This window comes from Gavia stellata, chromosome 14 (assembly GCF_030936135.1).
Source record: "Gavia stellata isolate bGavSte3 chromosome 14, bGavSte3.hap2, whole genome shotgun sequence".
NCBI lineage: Eukaryota > Metazoa > Chordata > Aves > Gaviiformes > Gaviidae > Gavia > Gavia stellata.
Window position 1 is genome coordinate 9,583,111 of NC_082607.1, and position 20,167 is coordinate 9,603,277.

General features: G+C 46.6%; 1 protein-coding gene across 1 annotated transcript in view; it reads left to right on the forward strand.

Moving 5' to 3' along the window:
• HS6ST2 (heparan sulfate 6-O-sulfotransferase 2) overlaps window positions 1-20,167 on the forward strand; it is a 133,942-nt gene that overhangs the window by 73,695 nt on the left and 40,080 nt on the right. The gene's annotated exons all lie outside the window — the stretch shown is intronic.

A 20,167-nucleotide genomic window follows, 5' to 3' on the forward strand; every position in this document is an offset into this window, starting at 1 on the left:
TACGTTCACGTCTGTCACCAGGCCAGACAGTAGGCTGCGTGGTGGTGCTTGGGTACTCCAACTGGGATGCAGGCTCTCTCGTACCCTGGCATCTCCAAGGGTATTCTCCTCCGTAAAAATGCTGTTGGCGTAGAGACAGATTTTCTTAATGAGGAGACTGATCCATTCCCCAGGCCATGTTGCATTCCTGGTTGGAAGCCGTTTGGCTTCAAATTAAGGAGAGACTGGCTCATTTTGGGGCTTTGTGACTTGGCTGTCCGGCACGGTCCGTGGGTGGGTATAGCATGCTATAGTATAGCATGGGTACAGCAACGGCTGCTGGTTTGGGACTGCCCTGGAGTGATGGCAGGGAGCAGGCAGGCTTGCCTGTTTCGCTCTTGTCCCTGCCCATTTTTCTCTGCAGCGGCTGTTCTTGTTCCCAATTCTGCCTGGACCACCGTTGCACACTGTGCTTTGCTATTGCTCACACTTATTTTTCCCCTGGATTTTATTTTTTATGTCACTGGGGCTATGATGATGGCTGTTTTCTTTCCCCCTGCTGTAATAATTGGTACTTCAGAAGAACTGAAATAGGCAGCCCTGCCTTCCTGCTGGTTTGCTTGATGCATTTTAATTTAATTAATTAAATTGTCCATTTTGGTTACGTCGTGGGCAAGGCACAGGAAGTCAGGACCTGGAGTGGAGCAGGCTGATGCAGGTCGCAGCACACAGCCTTTTAGTTGCTTTCTAAAAGCTTTTGTTAGAGCTACGTGCTGCTGTTTTTCCCCTCTGTAGTGGCTCCATTAAGGCTGTAGCTCTGCAGTGGGGCCAGGTTGGGTGTTCCCGTTCTGCACGTTTGGATTTGTGCTTTTCGGTGTCCTTTTTTCCAGACTCTTGAATGGAAAATGATCCCGCGGCAGTGATCTGCTCAGCTTCCAGAAGATGATATTTGAGCTCAGTATCTCCTGTGCTGCATTGCTGGATCCTGGGATCTTGGGGATCTTGCACCCTGACTCACTGTTGCATCCCGCTCTGGGCGTGCACATTGCACCCAAACTTTCTGAGCCCTTTTAAAGTGTGTACAGCAGGATGTGCGATGGGACGGTGGTTCACCGTGTGCTTTGCCCAGTGCTGCAAGAGCAGAAGCTGTAATGAGGCTCAACTTCATTAAGGCCAGCTTTTTTTGGGGAAGAGACTGTCTTCTCTGTGTGTGATGTCTCTCGGGCCTCTCCGTTGTAGTACGTGTTTCTGTGAAACCAGAGGGCAGCACTACTGTTGCATTGGTATTGCTCACTTTACCTCCTGGCCCAGCCATCCTGCCTGAGTTGCTGGATGTTCAGCAGCATCTCCAAATATGCTCACAGGGCAAGCCCCAGAGGTCTGGAAACCTGAACTGTGGTTAACATTTCAGAAGGGTGTTCATTCAGCCTCTCCACTAAAGTATTCATGGCTGGAATCTTTAAAATTGCTGCCCAGAGTGGGGAAAACAGATGGACAAACAAAAAACTCGCTTTTGCTGATCTGGTCTTCCATCATTTGGCAAGAGAGGAGCTGGCTGTAGCATGAAGTGTTGCAGCAAGCGGTGTTGTGATAGTTCATCCATCAAAATACTTGTCCCGTTAATGGCTACAGCTGTTTTTCTTGCTGATGAATCCATATAGGAGAGAATGGCCAGTTGCCCTGGGATCAGTTAGGCAGTCGTCACCCTCCCCGAGTAGGAGAGTGGTGTTCGGGTAGGACCAAGGATGCTTTCTAGGTTAAACTCTGCTAAGCTGAGATAAAAATCGGATGTGAAAGTTGCCGACTTACAGACACAGTGAAGAGGTCTTGGAAAAGTCAGAAACTGAGCAAGGGCCAAGGAAAAACTGTTGCTCTTCTCTGGGTGACGGCTTGTAGGGGGGCTGCATGGTAGCACTGCTGATGGCTATTTCTCCCTCCACGCTGCCAGCGAGGCTGAGCTATCTGCAAGGCTGCTGTTTACCAACTAGGCAGAAGAAACTTGACTGCTAATTTACCTGCTTGCAGCACAGGGAAGGGCAAGACCTTTGTTTCGCTGTTCTTGTGCGGGAGGGCAGGGTCGTTGCAGTGAGAGCTCCTGGGCTTCCCGTGCACTCGGGGATGGGGAGGGACGGGGCACCCCAGCCCATTGGAGGGTGATTCGGTGGAGAGTACAGCACATGGCTTGCTTAGTTTATTAAAGCTTTGATATAAAAGCTCAAACTCCAATTTAACTTTAAAATGGGATTCTCGAGAACTGTTGGGGCTGGACTTATCAATTGATGCTGCATAATTCATTGCTGATTTTTATCACATCATTTAAACATAAAAAAAGCTATCAAAGGGTCAGCCCAGGAAAGTCAGCCGCCGACAGCAACCTTCTCCTTCACTCGCCCTCTCTCACACCAGACGTGCTGGCAGACTGCATCCAGCGGGCAACGCAGATCCCCTGCTGATGGAGCCCAGCAAAGCCATGGGGAGCGGAGAGGGGGTGCGGGGTGGGTTTTGTGGTGTAGCTTGAGCAGAGAGATGAAGGGAGGCTTGAAAATGATGGTATGCTCAATGTCAGCCTTACGTCCTGCAGAGCGGCGGGCTGGGGTGCTGTGGTATTGCCCAGAGAGGTACAAAATATAGCCGGCATTAGCACATGATGGCAAAAACACGTCCCTTGGTGCTAGCCATCTGCTGCTTCCCGCGGGGGCTGTAACCGATGGAGGCTTCTGGCAAGGAAACTTCATAAAACCTGGATTTTACTGGGTTGCTTTCAGGGCCTTGATACTTTGGGAGTTAGCACTTCTCCTCAGACCCAGTGACGCTCAGGTTGTGTTTTTCCCACAGTGAAACGGCTTTCAGAGGGGATCAATAATTCTTCAGTCCAGGTTTCTTGCTTGACCATAGGTTATCTGAAACATTTCCAGTGTGTTTCACAGTAATTGTATGTTTTTCTTAAATTCTGCTTATCCTTGGGAAATCCGCACAAAAAGTTGTTCTCTGTATCCTGGAGCATCCCATAAACAAAGCTGGCATGTGTCTGTGTGTTGTCCTGATGCTGTTAGCTGTTTTTGGAAGTGAGGAATGAGAGAGGGCAATAGAGGAAAATATTTGATTACTGTATTAAGTGTTTGTTCCTGAGTCATTTAATAGAAGTTTAATTTAGATTCACCATGATTTAACTTAAAAAAATAAATTGGCTCTACTTGAAGTGTTAAAAATAGAATTTCTAATTGTGATAGCGTCTGGCAGAAATCCTGGCTTTGTAAGTAAAGTCAGACTTACTCCTACGCCGTGGGTGAGGTTGAGTCATGGAGGTGACAGGTTTCTGTTTGAGATGAAAGTAATACATTTTCGTGTCTCTGTCAAGTCCTCCCAGCTAACGCTGTAGCCCGAGGTAATACGCCGTGGGTGATACACCAACTTACACAAAGGCAGGTCTGAAGACGTGGGTCAGTGTTCGAAGCTCTGAGTGAAGGCTCGAGACTTGTATGTGTAATGACTCTTAATAATGCAAACAGCCGTGTGTTACCAGCAGTGCCAGGTGGTTTAATGGCCAGGCTGTTTCTGTTCGGATTTTAATGCTATATAAGACTCAGCATGGTTTCTCCTCCTGGATAAGCCCCAGCTCATGACAAGAAGCCTTGGTAAGCCTGTGTGTGCTTTGCATGGATTTTTTTGTTTGCAGGGATTTTTTTTTGTTTGTTTTTCTCCACTGAAAAAGCCCTCCTACTTTTCCCTGTCGTTGGGGGGTGACCCCACCAGTTTTCCTCCATCCCTTCTCCTAGGGATTGACCAGAAAGCGGGGAGCACCGACAGCTGCCCTTTCTTCCCATTGCAGTTGCATCCGTGTGCTGAGCGCTGCGCTCTGGCCCCTCTCAGCCGGAGGTGCTGGAGCCTCGACCAGCCGCAGCAGCAAGGCTTCAGTGGACCCCCATGCTCAACACCCCGATCGCTGGGTTTCCTTACGCTCCCTGGGCTGCTCCAGCGGCTGAGCCTCTCCAGCTGTGGCCGGGTGGAGGAAAGCACCGACACTGCTCCGGGAGGAGCCTCCCTGCCCCATGCTTTTTTGCTGCTCTCTAAACCAAACCCAGCCAGCGCTGGCTGGGGACCTGGTCCTCGGGTCGCTCTTCCCGCTCTTGTCTGAGCCCCCATAAATCCACCGAGTTTTTCCTGCGTAGGAAGGAAATCTCCACCGAGGAGCCCGCTATGATAGTTACGAAACTTTGTTTTCATAAACTGCTGCTTGTTCAATAGGGCATAAAACAGCCAGTATGAGATAGTTATTTGCTCTACAAAATCATTTTGCTCCCTAGCTCCGATTTTACACGGCGCTCACTGCATTTCATTTAGTTCTCTAAGAAATGTGACACAGTAGATTAACTGTTGATAGCGAAATACGGAGCTTCCTGTATGACTGTCACTTACCTTCCTCCATCCTCTCCCTTTTAACCCCAAATGATCAAGTAGTGCCAAACCCTGCTGCTCCTACAAGGAAATAGGTTCTGAAATGCATTGGTGAAGAGAAATTTTAGCAGGATGTTTTAGGCATTTCTGTCGTTTCCTACGTCTCGTCAAAGTTAGCATCTAAACTACTGATGTCTTTAATGGCTGTGAAGCGTTTTGTTCAGCCTAGGTAGTAGCATCTCTCTTGGTGACTAGTCAGCATCCAGCACCTTCAGCACAGAGAAATATTGCCATCGTCAACATAAATTACCATGTATTAAGTCAATAATGCATAATTAATGACATGACAAATAATTTATTGTGCAGCCGTTTGGGAAATACTTTAAAAAAAAAAGCAAAGGTAAATAGGTTGAGGAAAGCTATTTAGAGATTAGATTTTTTTTCTTAATTTTTTATTCATTTCCCATCTGCTTGGGACACCCGACCGCAGTGCTGCGCTATGGCCGGCCGGTGCTCAGGGGAGCCTCAGTGGGTGTCAGCCAGCGGCGGCATTTGCAGCCCAGCCACAGGACCGGGAGCCTGGCTGGAGGAGAGGAGGCCAACCCCATTCAGCAGTTATTTTAGCACAGAAAATGTTTAGTGAGAAGAGAAAAATCACCTGACTGAATTCCCATTTGGTTTTGCACAGGGTGAGTGTCCCCTCTTGGCCCCCGGTGTCGGTGTTTCCCCCACGGTCTGCGCCCCGTGCCAAGGATGATGCATAGGACCAGGCGTGGGAGCTGCTGGCAGCCGGGGCTTGCTGGGCAGCGGGGAGGCGCATTGCCCGCCCGCCACGGCATTGTCCCACCATCCCCATCACGGTGCTACAGGGACCAGCTCCTTAAAAAAGATACCCAAAGCAATGCCAGAGGGGATGCAAACACCCTTGAGCTTGTTTTCAAATTGCCACAAAGGTGGCTAAGGGGATGTGGTTATTGTACAGATACCTTCCTGCGGAGAAAATAACAGCTATTAAAGAGCTCTTTAATCTAGGGCAGGATCTGTAGCAAGAGCCAGAGGCCAGAAGCCGAATAACCTGGGCCCAATTTCTTTGCGTGGCTGTGCTTTAACCATCGATACAAAAAGTGCAGCAAAACAGCGAAGAGAAGAAATGTTGGTGCAGCATCAGAGCTGCCAGCGTGCTCCCGACTTTTCTGCAGGATTTACTCTTTTTGCATTGAAATAGATAAAACTCAAAAGCACGTGGCGCGTCCTGGGGCGGGTGGTGTTTGCAGAGCCTGCGACGCAGCAGATCCTTGCAGAGGTGGCAAAAAAGCTTCTTGGTGGCAAGGAAAGGTGAGCCATGGGTACAGGGAGAAAGAGTTATGAATCCTGCGTTATGTAAAGGGCAAAAATAGCTCCCTCGCTGAGATGCTGCTGTGCGTGGGAAGCTGCAGGTAACGACGGGAGCATCGCAGCCTCGCAGCGCTGACAGGGTGAAGAGCAAGCGGGGGTTTGCTTTCAGACCCAGCTTGTTTGGATTGGGTGTCAAAGGGGAGGCTGGTCTCGAGGGAGTGGTTGGAAGTAAAACTGCCTGTTTGCACAGCCCGACTGCTTCCACAGGTGAAGAAAGTTTTGCTACTTTCAGTATCAGTCCTGTGGAAGCCTCAAAATTGTGAAGGTATGATTTCACCCCAGCGCCCTCCCTGCTGATTCTAGTGAGAGCAGTGTAATCCCAGTGGAGGAAACGTCTGCGTACAAACAAGTTACCTGTGTCAGTCTCAGTGGAGCACTTGACTTGTAAAAATTTGTTACCAGCAATGATGCAAAATAAATCAAGAAATGGGCCAGATCTTCCCGTGCCAGTTAACTTTTGCAATGGTATTGAAATAAAAGGGGTAAAAGCTCTGTACTTGTAAGCTGAGCAAAATCGCTAGCAATTACTGAGAAGCAATGATTTTGGTGTCCTTCCAGTGCTTTTTTTTTTTAGGGGATCAAATGAAGATTTTTAGAAAATGATGCATCCACAGCGGATGGGTGAAACCTGGGGTTAGTAACTTGATGTTTTTCATGGGAGAAGCATTTCTTACGCCTTTTGGCATGGAGACAGAGAGAACACAGCCTGCTCCTTGTAAGGTTGCCTTCATGGATGATTTGGCAGCCCCGTGCTGGAAAAGGGATATTCCCTAGGGAGCAGGAAGATTTCCCCTGAAATTTTGTGGCAAACTGTGCCTTAACAACCCTCTTCCTCCACGCACATCTCACTGGTGGTGAGTGCTTGTGAGCAGAAATCATGGCAACTTATGGTTTAGTGGGCATGGTGGTGTTAGTTGATGGTTGGACTTGATGATCTTACAGGTCTTTTCCAACCTTAGTGATTCTGTGAACTCGGTCAGGTCTAGGAGGAGCAACCTGAAATAAATAAATAGTGGGCATGGTCTTTATAGAAAAAGGTTGAAGACCTCACTTTTGGAAGACCAAGGTTGGTTTAAGCCATTTTTATGCAGGAGGGTAGCAGTCTGGCTGCTGGTTCAGAGTAGTCTGGGGATGGTCCGGTGCCTTGTTCAGGAGGTACCTGCCCAGCAATACGGCTGCACGTGCGGGATGCGGGCATTCCTGTGCTGTCCTGCTGCCGTCCGCCCCGCACAGAGCTTGACTGGGAGCCCTGGGGCGAGGAGAGCCCACGCTCCCCGCTGTGAATTGTCCTCATCAGCTCATTTCTCAGCAGTCTCCAGCTAGCCATTGTAATCCGCTGTAGTTGAGCGAACATTGATGGCGCAGAGAGGTTGGGAGGCGTGAGTGTTTATTTTACATTCATTTTTACATCCGGTCTGATGGTCTCTCCTGGACTGTGGCTCGCATCGATAAATGACCCCAGGGAGTGTAATTCCAAGTCCTTGCACAGTTGCCCCCATAGCTGCGCATTGCTAGCCTGCTGTCTGCGGCTTGTATTGCCACAAGCCAGTGCGGGATCGCGTGAGATCACGCTAGCGACTCGGGCATTAGCTGGCCTGGAAAATTTTGGAACTCTTAGGTTTTCAAGACAGGAAGATCAAAAGTTTGGTTTTTGGTTTTTAGGGGTCCTCGCTTCCTCCTTAGAGGGCCAAGTGTAATTTCAGGTCTGCTTTGCTTGACCTTTTAGCTTGGAGAAAGGCAACCTTTATACATGATGCATGAGCACAGTTCTTTGAAACCTGCAAGAAATGGTTTGTTCATTGAACATGCAAACAAATTACTCGCTCTGGCCTGGAATTTAAACTGGCATTAAGCTCAGAGAACATCTATATTTAATTATGTATAAGGGTGAGAAAACAATTTATAACCTTAAAATGGTGTAATTAAAAGTGAAGCCCTTCCTATGGAAGGAATTTATCCTAATAAAACCCTAGCTCTTTGCTTCTTGGAAAAGCAAAGATCCGTTAAGTAAAGCCAACCATTTTTAGCACAGCAAGTTTCTTGGTTGTGCTTTAGGAGTGGCTTTGGGTCTGGACACAACCGTCTGCGGGAGGTGGTGTAGCAGGAATCGGCCATCTCCCTTGCGTGGGGATTTTGCCTTCAGTAGCAGCTCTCTCGGGAGCACCCGCGGCAGGTACGCGGTGGCCCTCCTGGGATGGTTCTTGCCTCCTCGCCTTCAGCTTCTTTTGCAGAGAAACGGTGCGGGAGACTGACCCTGAATGCTTTTCGTCAGATGTTTAATATTCTTTCCATTCTGCTTTTATTAGTGCAGATAATCTCAGGCTGGCATGGGCGATGACTGGAGAAGGAATGAAGAGGGTTTTTTTCTTTCTTTCTTTGCCCTATTTGAGGAGTTCAGAGGGGATGGAGACCTCTGAAATAAATACATACTTGGGTAATTCTTATTAGCAGCCCTAGCCAGATTATGTTGCTTTGCTCTTTTTTTCCATTTCTTCTGCTTGCAGCCCCATTTTGTCCCCCTCTGCCCCAAAACATTACCATTTCAGGCAAGCGGTTGGTCTCCATCTTGGAGGTTTGCCATCTGCTGTCGGAGGTGGCAGCATAAAAAATTATGGATGCAATCTAGTGGTAGCCCTTTGCAAAACTGACTATAAATGCTGAACTGTAAAACCCTTTCCTCCTTTCAAAAGCAAGGCCGGGGTTATTAAACACAAAATATTGCACATTAAAATAGCATTAATCAGCCTGACTAAAAAAAAAAAAAAAATCTCCTGGAGTCTTGCAAAACCCAAATCAACGATAAGGTTTGTATCTTTGTCCTTGACTTGCTCTGTTTTACTGTGCGCGCAATTTCTCTGTTTTCTCAAGATCGCTGCAAGCGTGTGCTCTTGATTGAGAAAAACAGTCAACTTGAAAAGGATTCAGGCTATTAAAAATTAGTTTAGACTACGGCATTCAGTGAATAACTTTTTAAAATTCTTAATATTCAGATTTTCTTTTAATATTTTTTTTCTTCTGCCTTGTGGTATGCAAAGTTTATGCTTCTGGAGAAACTGATTTTACAGAGGAAAGTGAGGGCAAGGTCTGTCCAGTGCCCAAAGCAAGAGTGACCGCGGGTGAGTCCAGAGCCGTTTCGGCTCAGGGTCTGTGCTAGGGGAACATGGTCTTCCGCAGAGGCTGCGGAGATGGCAAAACAAACGGTCTGTGTCAGAGCAGCCTGCCTCTAAAATGGGAATATCACGCCGCTTGCAGTATTGAAGTGCTCTGCAGCTGCCTTTGGATGGTGCCGTCATGCTGCTTGGGCGGAGAATTGCACTTCTGCATTTCTGGGCTGTGGTTTCGGCATGCTGGCGTGGGCTGTCTGCTGATACATCGGGGTCCCTGCGGAGCTGGAGGCTGGGATAGGTTGGAAGGGGTCTGTGGCCGTCTCTTTTGCAACCTTCTGCTCATAGCAGGGCCACCTTCAAAGTCAAATCAGGTGGCCTACGGGAATTGCAAGGTGGTTTCTGCTGTTGGGGGAAAATCTACATGTGCACATGGACGTCCCACGCTTGAACGAATCACTCATCGCTTAACCTGGCATCAGAAAGAAATTATCTAAACCCTTCTGCTTAGAAAGGTCCCTTTCTAAGGTAGTCGGGAAGTGCTTTAGGAAAACCGACTGCAGGACGTAAGACTTTTTTAATCTTTGCAAAGCTTCAGGCAGGAAAGAATTTCACAGCGAATGTGCGCTCAGATGAGCGTGCAAGTCTGCAATGCAATGCAAATCGCGACGGCGCTGGAGGGTGGCGGGAGGGTATGGAAATGGCCAGGCTTTGCTCAGCTAATTCATGCTCCGGAGCGGGAGAGCTATACCTATAAATACAGGGAGCTGAGTGCTTTAAGGACCTGTATATCAGCTGGTGTGGCATGGTTAACATTCGCATAGGCGATAAACACCATTTGCTGAAGATTTGTTCATCAGTTCTCATCATCAAATCCACTTACTTTAAAAAATGTGATTGGAGCCTTGGTGAATACATTGCTGGGGGAATGTGCCTTCATTCTCAAAGGAAGTGGAAGAAATATCAGCGTCGCTGGTGTTTATCATTGCAATCCAGCAGTAAAAATAACATTTGGGGGGAAACATGAGAAATGAGCATTAGTAGAATGTGTGTTTATAGTTTAACAGCTACTATAAAGGAATAATTCAAAATGTAGTTTGTTAATGGCTTTTAAGTGTCTTCTCTATCCTGCTTTTGGTTGCAAATAAGTTTAAAAAAAAAAGGGGCTAGCAGAGGTTTAGTCTACTTCATTACCGGCTGGAAAGCACTTTAGCTCACTTTACAATACAACGTTTTTTTGTTCGGTTTTTCTTCCTCCAGTCTTTAACTCTGTGCAGTCGCTGTTTTGTTGTTTTTCTTGTACTGTATCAGCTTCCATTTGATCTGCTAAGATGTCTCGTTGGGTTTTTTGGAAGAAGAGCTATCATGGTACAATGGGTGCTTTGGGTGGGAGAGGAGCGTTGCCTTTCCCTTTGCTGTCCTCCTGTGATCGCAGTGGTTAAGGCTGTTAGCTGTCATCAGGCGACTGTCCAGTCTTACTAGTTCAGACTCATTAAAAACAAGAAGTAGTGGAAGAAGGAGGTGATGTTGAGTGTGGCGTTGATTTTGCCATTGTCAGTATCTGCTTGAAATGACCCTTGGGGACATGCTAAAACAGTGAATTCCCATCAAAAGCATGTCTGTTTTGGGGGTTGTATGATTTGATGCAAAAAAGTAAGCGGCATTAAGCTAATTCTCAGATCTTGCTGATAGTCACTTTTTCTTGTTAGCTGATATGAACAGCTATATTGGTTGAAGACTCATTGGGCCATTTGGCGCCTGGAAGACGTTTGAGCGAAATCCTTTGAATTTTTGTAAATGTTTTTGCCAAAAGCTTCAAAATGTAGACAGCTCCTGTTATTTTGCTTTTCAAGGTTGTAACTGAGGCTGTAATGGTTTGGGGTGAAGTGCAGTAACAATTTTGTAGGGTTTTTTCCATTTTAAGCCTTGCAGGCTTGAAGTAGCACGGGCATGGAAGTAATCTTTGTTGAAGGTACTGGAAAAAGTGCTGCAGTTAAGATTGGGGCAAATAGGGATTTTGGGGGTGTCTCTTCATTTTTTTTGGGCTGCTGCCCTTCCAGACTCCTGCCTGGGGACACTGGAGTGGTGGCAGTCGGTAGCTGCCGTATTAGATCCCCTCACCCACCGGAGGTCTGCAAAGACCTTTCACCTTTCTAAAGACTGCTGAGTAAATATTTTTATGCAAACATATTAAGCTCAGTCCTCAGCGTTTAAATTAAAAATCATGAGCCAGGCTTCAGAGTAGGTGAAATACCATTAGGTTAAGGCTTAAGACCGAAGATTTATTTTTTTTCTGATTTGATCCCACAAATCTCTCGTGTGCTTGGAGCTCTCGAGAAGCTCACAAAGTCCCATTGATTTTGCAAAGCTAAGCATGCGCTTAAGTGCTTTGCAGGATCAGAGCCAAACTTGGGTTTTCTTTATTTGCTGATACCAAGCCTGTAGGGATCACGTTTTTAAGCTTTTCATAGTAATCACAGAGTAGAAATTATTAATTTTTTTATGGCAGTTCAGATTCTGATTTCACGTGATTCCAGGAGCTAAGGTTGTCTGGTGCGTAATCAAATGTAAAGAAGTAGTAACACTGTAAGGAACTACCTGTTTGTCCTATATGTCTTACTTTATCTTTGACATGCCAGTTCACATATTTTCCTTAACTCTTAAAGAGGGAGAAGGAGAACAAAAAAAAAAACCCAACCCAAAACCACCACCACCACCAAAAAATACAAATTCTAAGTAGAATTTCTGTGTAGCGACACCCAGCCCGTCCTTTCCTAAGAATGCACTGCAAAGGTAGATTCCCCTTACTGCTCAGACGAGAATTGCTCCTTCTTTGTGAGCCAGGTCAGTTATAGCTAACTGCCCTGCGAGTTTCCATCTAGCCGCCGGGGAAAAATGCGAGCCACTAAGGAGCTGTGAAAGCCATCTTAAAAATTGCGGTCTCTAGGAGTAGATGGAAAGCGGTATGCTCCATCGGACTGGAGGAGCTCCTCAGCTGTTCGAATGTGTGCTCAAGTATTATAAAACTATGTTTTACAGAGTTCTTTTTATTATGGTTATGTGAGGCTTGATCACATAAAGTTATATGGGCAACAAACAGACTGGTGCTGAAATGAAGTTCTTATGGCTTTGTTTTGATTTCCACAAGGAAAAAGAATGAATTTGAAATGCACCTTCCAGCTGCAGATAGAAATCTTATTAAAAGCAGAGCAAACTCTGAATTGGAAGTTCTGTTTGCCAGGGGGTATAAATTACAGCTGTCCCCTTACTGGATCTTTGTTTTGGGGGGTTTTGTTTTTTCTTGGCTGGGGGACCCAGAACTTCAAGCCAAGCTTTGCAAAGCTTTCCTTGTCTTGTCTGCGATTCCGTGGCTGTTGGGGGAGCTTTGCCTTAGTGAGGACTGTAAGATGGAGCCCAGCCTTCTGGAAAATTGTCTAAATCCAATCTTGAATGTAAGCAAATTTTTTTAGAGGAAAACTGGAATGAGAAGTCTTGGTTCTTAGTGGAATTATGAGGGCAATTAAAAGTGCCAAAAATATGTGTTGCAAACACTGTATTTGTTTTGCTAATCAGTGTCTTTTTGTTTCTCTCCGAATGCCTTTCACCTGCAATGATTGGAAACACTTGCAATGGCTGGATATTTGGCATTTTCCATTTTTCATCACAACTCTTCTGGAAATTCCTACTTGAAGGTAAGCCTGTTTTTATGAAAAGTACATAGATCTGTATCTTTGGCCTAGTCTAGGTTTTACATTACGTTTTGGGGAGGAAATTGCCAGCAACTGGAATCTATCGGTCTAGGGTGTATTCCATTCTGTCACCAAGGATTAGGTATCAATGCTGCAAAATGCTCACCAGCCAGGGTAAAATTGAATTTGGTGTGCCACGTTGAAGAGTCAACTACAGCATAATACGTTCAAGAACCTGCCAAATGTTTATAGTGCTGAGGATCGCCTCTTGAAATTGGTGTGGGGTTTTTGATGGTTCCTCTCTAGGAATTAAGATTTCACTTGCATCGTTCTTCTGCCAGGAACAAACTAGGTTTCTAATCCTCTAGCTCCTAAGGACAGCTCGAAGATGAGAACCTAAATGCTTTGAGAGCAGAAGTCAAATACAAATAACCAAGCATGGATTATTTTTTTTATACTTTGAGGATTCTCAGGGCTATTCTCAAGGCTTTTCTCAGGCTTTGAAGGCTTGATCTTGGATTGCCTCTGGTTGCTACTTGTGAGTTGCTCTCTTACACACTTCTGGAAAGCTGCTACTGTTAGTCGGCCAGCATCCGTGCTTAGGTGCAACTTTTCCCTGCTGATGCTGTACACCCTCTGCAAGGCAGTGAGATGGTCCCTTGGGCACCAGGATGACCTCAGATGGGTGCCAGGAGGCAAGGTGTCAGGACCAGCTCTGATCCACTGGGTCCGGTGCGTACTGGCACGGGGTGGTGTCTTTGCAAGCATCACCAGGTAATGTGCGGTGTCAGGCTGGCTGGCGTGGTGTGAATGGGAACCCAGCCCTGCGCAAATTTACTCTCTTACCTGGTCACCTCCGTCTCCTTGCAAGCAGAGGACTATGCTGAGCAGCACCCAGGTGTTGTGGCTGCTTTCTCAGAGCCAGCGCGGAGTGGCTCTCCAGCCGTGATGCAGGGCAGGACCCTCTCTCCTGCTGCCCTGCTCTAGGCACTCGCCCAGCGGAGGCAGCCAGCTCTTAGCAAGCCGTTTGTTTCTTTCTCTGAGTTTAATATCTCACCAACAAGCGAAAAAAAAATCCTTGGCAATTCCTCCCAGGTCCACCCAATCGGTCTTTTCCGTTTCCATGATACAGCAGGTTTTTTCATCAGGACACAGATCGCTGTTCTTATTTTGTGGAAGATTTAATTACAGCACAAGTGAGCCACATCCATCATTTCCAGTTCAGAGTCCATCCAGAGCTTCTCTCCGTGTTTTGGGTATGTGAAGTCACAGGGTTGTTTTCACTGCATTTCCCTTGCGTTTGCCAAAACGATAGCTAATTGGGGCAGAAGCAGGCCATCTTCCAGGCTGTTTCCTTGCAGGATTTTTATTTGGATGTCACCATGCATTTTCCCCAGCATTGCAGCACTTTGTGCTCCTACCTCTGTTTTTTTTTTTGCAGTAAGTGGTGGAAGCTTCTGAATTTGGAGCCTTAAGTGAAAATGATAACGCAATGCTGGTTTTATTGAGCTGGAATAACTGGCCTGGGAAAGTGGACAGAAATAGCGAGGCGAGTATATGCTGGCTGAGAGCAAATGAGCAGGAACTGCTCTAGGTTGGGAAGGTTTGTGTTTGTGTTACAGTCTTCCTTCTCTCTCACAGTTGTTTTTTTTTTGTGACTGTTTGGTGTTTTAAATCAGTCTCCCTCAGTCTGAAGCAAAAGGACATCCCTGAAGCTGATACTTTTTATTAAATGAGGTTCAGGATAAGCATTGTGGCTCAGGTTTCATGTGTCTGCTTCATTAGTGGTGGGAGGATCATACTTCTGGGTAGCATTTTTCCCAGAGTCTTTTTCCTTTCACCGCTGGGAGTTCATCCCAGAAAATGGACACTCCGGGAATGCCTACCATCTCTTGTGCTTTTGTCCCAAACATACCAAGTCAGGATTTCAGGCAGGTTTGGAGCTGGTGGGACTTCACCCGAGGGTCCTGTCATGCCCTGAAAGCTCAGGGTTTGAAGCCTAGTACCATGGAGAAGTGGCTGAGCACCTACGTGAGCTTGGGGTGCAGCTGATTTTCAAGGGAAAATTTAAAACCAGTGGGGATGCTTTGACACCCACTCTCCCGTTTATTTTTCTCAGAGGTACCTGGACTTTTTATTCTTGTGACTGTGTTATTTTCCAGTATATTAAACCTTCTGCTCTTTTGTGGCCCTCCTGCATCCTGGGGGCACGTGGCTGCTCCTGGGCTGTAATTCCCTCTGCAGCAGGCTGCGATGCTGTGCAATGAGCCAGCCCATCAGCATGACTTTAAAAAATGCAGTGAGGACAATAAGGCAACTATTGCTTTAGCTATCCCTGTTGTACATGTGGTTGCATAAATGTGCTAGATTACGATTATCTCTGCTTCATAATTAGCAATTTGCATAACTGCTTGCTGTGAACAAGAAGTCCCATCAGTGTTATGAAGGATTTATTTAGCTGTCTGAATATATTTTTGTTATCCAGTGCCGAAAGAAAACAATCGAAATGGAAGCAGTCCCAAACGCTTGGTGTTATTTCTAACCTGCACGCATAATTAACAGGAGTACTAATTGTTCAGCACCAGAAACTCATTTGTTTCGCTATAGACTGGAAGAACATTAATTCTCAGAGTGCCTCTCTCTCTTTTTCCCCATAGCCAGCAGTATCATAAGGTCTGCAGTCGGTTGTAACCAGATTATATTTGTTGTGTTTGCAATGTAGCGTTTGCGATAGTCTTGTCTTTTCCCAAGCTTCTGTCTAAGCGATGAAATGTATGTAGTCAGGGCTGCGTTTCAGTCTCCAAACAATGGATCCTTGTATCTGCTGTTGTCATATCAAGCGAGGGCTCAGCTGAGGTACCGGCGATACCTCGGGTACCTCCTTGTTGCCAGAGCATTCCTGCCTAGCAAGTGCCAAGAGATGAGACTCGCCTTTGTTTTCTGGCTTTACCTGTTCGTCTGCTCCTATGCTGCAGAAGATGAAATATACCCTTGGAAGAGGGACTTTGCATATGTGGTCCTGATTTTGGAAAATCAGGGGCAAAGTTGGTCTTGCCTGTGTGAAGGAGCAGACTGTCCCAATGCAAAACAACCGCTTTATTTGCCCTTGTGTAGCGTGGAAGTCATGGGAGCTGGGGAACCCACCTCCATGAGCAGCGTTTCTTCTGAAAGCAATTTAAGTGTAGTTCTTAGGTGAGCACTGTTTTGTGCCACGTAGCCTGAGTTTGACGTAGAGCTGGATCAGTAAGATGGAGCAAAGGATAGGCTGGCAAAGACCCTAATTCTGGGAATCTTCCAATTTCCGGATGTCCGCTGACTCTTGAGCTGCAGTAGTCTTTACTTGGGAATTTTAAAAAGTACATAGCTTTTTCTCAGGAGGCTCATGAATCCTGACAAAACCACAAATTCTGTTTTTTCTGAGCCTGAAATGGGATCCAGACAGTGGATGTTCCATCACGTACCTTTTCCGCACAGCCCCGTGCTGTAGGGCTGTGGGCCACTTTCTCTTTGCTGTTTAGGACAGTGGCAGGCATTGGTTTGTGCCCAGTCGAGAAGCAAGGTCTGCAGAGCCTGTGGTTGAGCCTGTGCAGTGATGAGCTAGAAAGAAGGTGTGAACAGCATACAGCTACTGAAAAGTGGTTGAGTGAGCAGGTCCTTTTAAGTTTTTGGTGACAATCCTGGTACATAAAATCCTCTAAAGTTCTTTTCCTGTACCAGGCTGTGGCTTTTTCTGCATAAATAATAGTAGAGGAAAGTAACTTGCTTGTGGACCATATGTTGTATGTGGTGGCCAACATTTACCGTGTCTAGACCAAAAGAAGCACTGCTGCTAGGAAAGCTCTGAAGCACATGCCACTGAAATCATGGGGCCCAGGGTATGGGGTTGAGAGTGCTCCTAAATGATGGCCATAAAGCATGCTAGCTAAAAGTGCAGAACAGTATCTTTAGAGAACTTGCTTGAAACAAGATGATATTGTGTAATCCAAGAGCCAAGTGATTTAATATGTAATGAACCCAAAATCTCGTTTAAAGTGAATGTGCAGGCTTGCACCAACATAATTTACTTATTTTTATTAATATCTTCCATGCACTGCTAATAAATATGAACTATTAACGGGTTTTTAATCTGATTCGCGTTTATTACAGGTTGAGTGTGAGGCTATAAATAATGCTTCCTTAGAGGCATGAAGTATAAAGCCGTGTGAGTGGGTCCATCATCCATTCCTGGAGCCTGGGCTGTGCAAGGCAGCGCTTATTTGCAATGCTGATCAGCAACCAACTCAGCAAGGCATTTAGTTAATTCATCAGACGGGTTTTCTGCCTGGCTGCAAGGATGCTCTTCTGGAGCATTTGAGCTACCATTTCCTCTGCCTGCATGGGTTGAAACAGGTATTTTGGGGCATAATCAGTGTTTCTCTGTTCAGTGGGAACTTAGAAGTTATGAGAGCTGCAGCCAAACTGCTTGTGAAGGGGAAGAGAGGCCTTGGAGGTACTTATTGCTGATGTTTTCCAGTCTCCCTTGCCCTCATCTCTCCCTCCCACCCTTCCCCAGCTATCAGGTAATACCAGTAATACTTGCTCACGCGAGGAAGGGAAGAGTTGGGCATAAATCATGGGAGGGAAGGGAGACGACATCCTCAGGGCTCCTTTGCAAGGCTTCAATGTTTGTAGTCCTTTTTAATTTTTCTCTCCTTTCATGAAGCCATTTTCTCCTACAAGGTTGGGTCCCCAAACATGCGCTTTCTAGAAGGGGGACAGGGGTTGCAGATGGAACAAGGACAAAATGGAAGTTGCTTATTGGAGTGTTCCCTGTTTCCAGCTGGGAGTTTTCAACTCGGCAAGGGGAAGAAATGAGCACCTCTAGCATCCCAGCATAGCAATAGCTAGGGCAGGTAAGAAATTATTGTACGTTTCCTGATGGAAATTTAGCTTTTACCAAGGAGAAAATAAAAACCAGGAATTGCAGAGGGGCTTTGCGTTGTCATTGCATTGCAGCAGGAGCACGTTTGGTCCTGCACCGCGTGCCTGTTGTGTCCCGACAGCGTACGGGGCCCAGAAGAGCTCTCCCAGCGTGTGCTGCACGGCTCCTCTTCTTCAACTGCTCCAGTGCATTGTGAGAGGTGCAGCCCAGACCGGGGAGACTTGTCCAGAAAGAGGAAAATGCAGGGAAAAGGCAGCTCTTAGGACTGCCTGGTGAGATGGGGCAGCATAGCTTCTCTTCTTGGCTGGAAGCTTTTTGATCGGTTTGTCTCAATTGTTTACCTTCCTGATCCGTGGAAGCTCCCTGAGGAAAAGGAACCCTTTGTGATGAATAGTTTTGTCAAAAACCCAATTTTCCTTCAAAAGCGTTCTGATGGAAACTTCTTAGTAACACGTACCTTGGTCTTACTTCTCCCTTATTTGTACAGGCAGGCTTGATTTATTTTGCCCTTTCATGTGTCATGCAACTCCCGTTGAAAGCAACTGTGGTTGTGAATAAGTTGTGGGAGCGACTCTTTGATGGTTCCCAAGATTGCATTAATGAGTGGGGGCAACCCGCAGTCTCAGGGACTGCCTGATGGAATTACAGCTGGCAGAAATTCGTTTATAAGCATCAATCTAAAGCACACAACGCGGACACATTATAGGTCTCGCGATAGCTGTGTTTATTGGTGCATTATGCTTTTCACACTGGTTTCCATTCTGTTATGTGGCTGATGATTAATTGCAGAGAGGAGAGGTTAACGCCCTGGTCCGATGGAAGAGTAGAGAAGGTGCATGCCCGTTTAGCTCCATCTGGTATCAAGGGGCGACTGAAGTTTGTGTGGCGTTTACATTAACAGCTGCATGCTTGCATTAAAGGAGATGTGGAATACGGTTAAGTATTTTACAGTGCTTTATGCGTGGGGGAAAAAAATAAGTTGAGATTGTTTGTGTGATCTGTGTAATGTCATCTTCAGTACAAGGGCAGGGAGGATGGGAGATTGTTCAAAGCTTCCTGGCCCGTATCAGAAACAGTGTGGGCAGCAGGAGCAGGGAGGTGATCGTGCCCCTGTACTCGGCGCTGGTGAGGCCACACCTCAAATCCTGTGTTCAGTTTTGGGCCCCTCACTACAAGAAGGACGTTGAGGTGCTGGAGCGTGTCCAGAGAAGGGAGACAAAGCTGGTGAGGGGTCTGGAGCACAAGTCTTGTGAGGAGCGGCTGAGGGAGCTGGGGTTGTTCAGTCTGGAGAAGAGGAGGCTGAGGGGAGACCTTATCGCTCTCTCCAGCTGCCTGAAAGGCGGTTGCAGAGTGGTGGGTGTTGGTCTCTTCTCCCAAATGACAAGTTACAGGAGAAGAGGAAATGGCCTCAAGTTGCGCCAGGGGAGGTTCAGGCTGGATATTAGGAAAAATTTCTTTACCGAGAGAGTGGTGAGACACTGGAACAGGCTGCCCAGGGAGGTGGTGGAGTCACCATCACTGGGGGTGTTCAAGGAATGTGTGGACGTGGCACTGCAGGACATGGTTTAATGGGCATGGGGGTGTTAGTTGATGGGTGGACTTGATGATCTTACAGGTCTTTTCCAACCGTAGTGACTCTGTGATTCTGTGATTGTGATTCCTTATGGTGCCATCTTGATACTGCTTAATGCTTTGTTCTTGTGGATCTTTCTCTGCGTGTTCCTTGCCTTGCATGAAAATCAATAAATGAAACTTCAGACCTGAATCCCACACTCTTCCCAGGGCATAAGAGAGAGGAAGGGCTCCCAGCACAGCTCTTGTGACCGCAGCTGGTTCCCGTTGAGGGCTGCAGAGATGGATGAAAACTCAACAGCATCTGCAGGAAAAGCACTGCGGGCGTCTCTTAGCAGCACTGCAAAACCTGGCTCTGCATGGGACAGGGTTTCCTTTTGGTGGCTGCGCTACTCAAATTTTGGCCGCTTTGTGCGGCTTCAAAACGTATACTGAGTGCCTGCAGCGTGGGCTGTCTAAAAGGCAGATAACTGCCTTTTCGCATTAGCTGTCTAGTCAAGTCTTACGGGTTTTATTGGTCAGAGCGGCGGTGTGGCTGGTCCGGTGGGCGACAGGCTGTGTGTGGACTCCTGCAAGCTGGCTGCGGTGAATGACACAGGCGTTCGTCTCTCTCAGGTGGCACTTAAGCATCCAACTTTTAGTATTCATCCTGCTTCCTGCACATAGATAGGTGCCTATTGAATGCAGCCTGGATCCCAGGCTAACTTTGCTGCCCAGCCGATATTAAAGGAAATTAATTTGCAGTGCCTGCAGTGTTGTTTGCTGCTTTGTTATGTAGTTCAGAGTACGACTGGGTCAATACTGCATTAGTTCTGGCTTGATGTGACCTATCTGAAGCCAGCAGAGTAAATTCAATTTGTGTTTATTTCTGTGCTGGAGTCTGTTCTTCACAGGCTTGACAAGGAATTCATCTTACCTTGTTTTTACTTATTTTGAAAGAAAGAGCAGTGGAACGACTTAATCCTGGAAAGACTTTGTGCTGGCTTTCAAATACTCCTTGTCTAATGTTTCTGTACAGCTTTGGCCTGTTGGTGCTCTGCTAATCCATCTGATGGTAATTCTCACAAAGTCCTTTGCAGTCCCCGCTCCCCCACCTCCAATTTGCAGGAAAG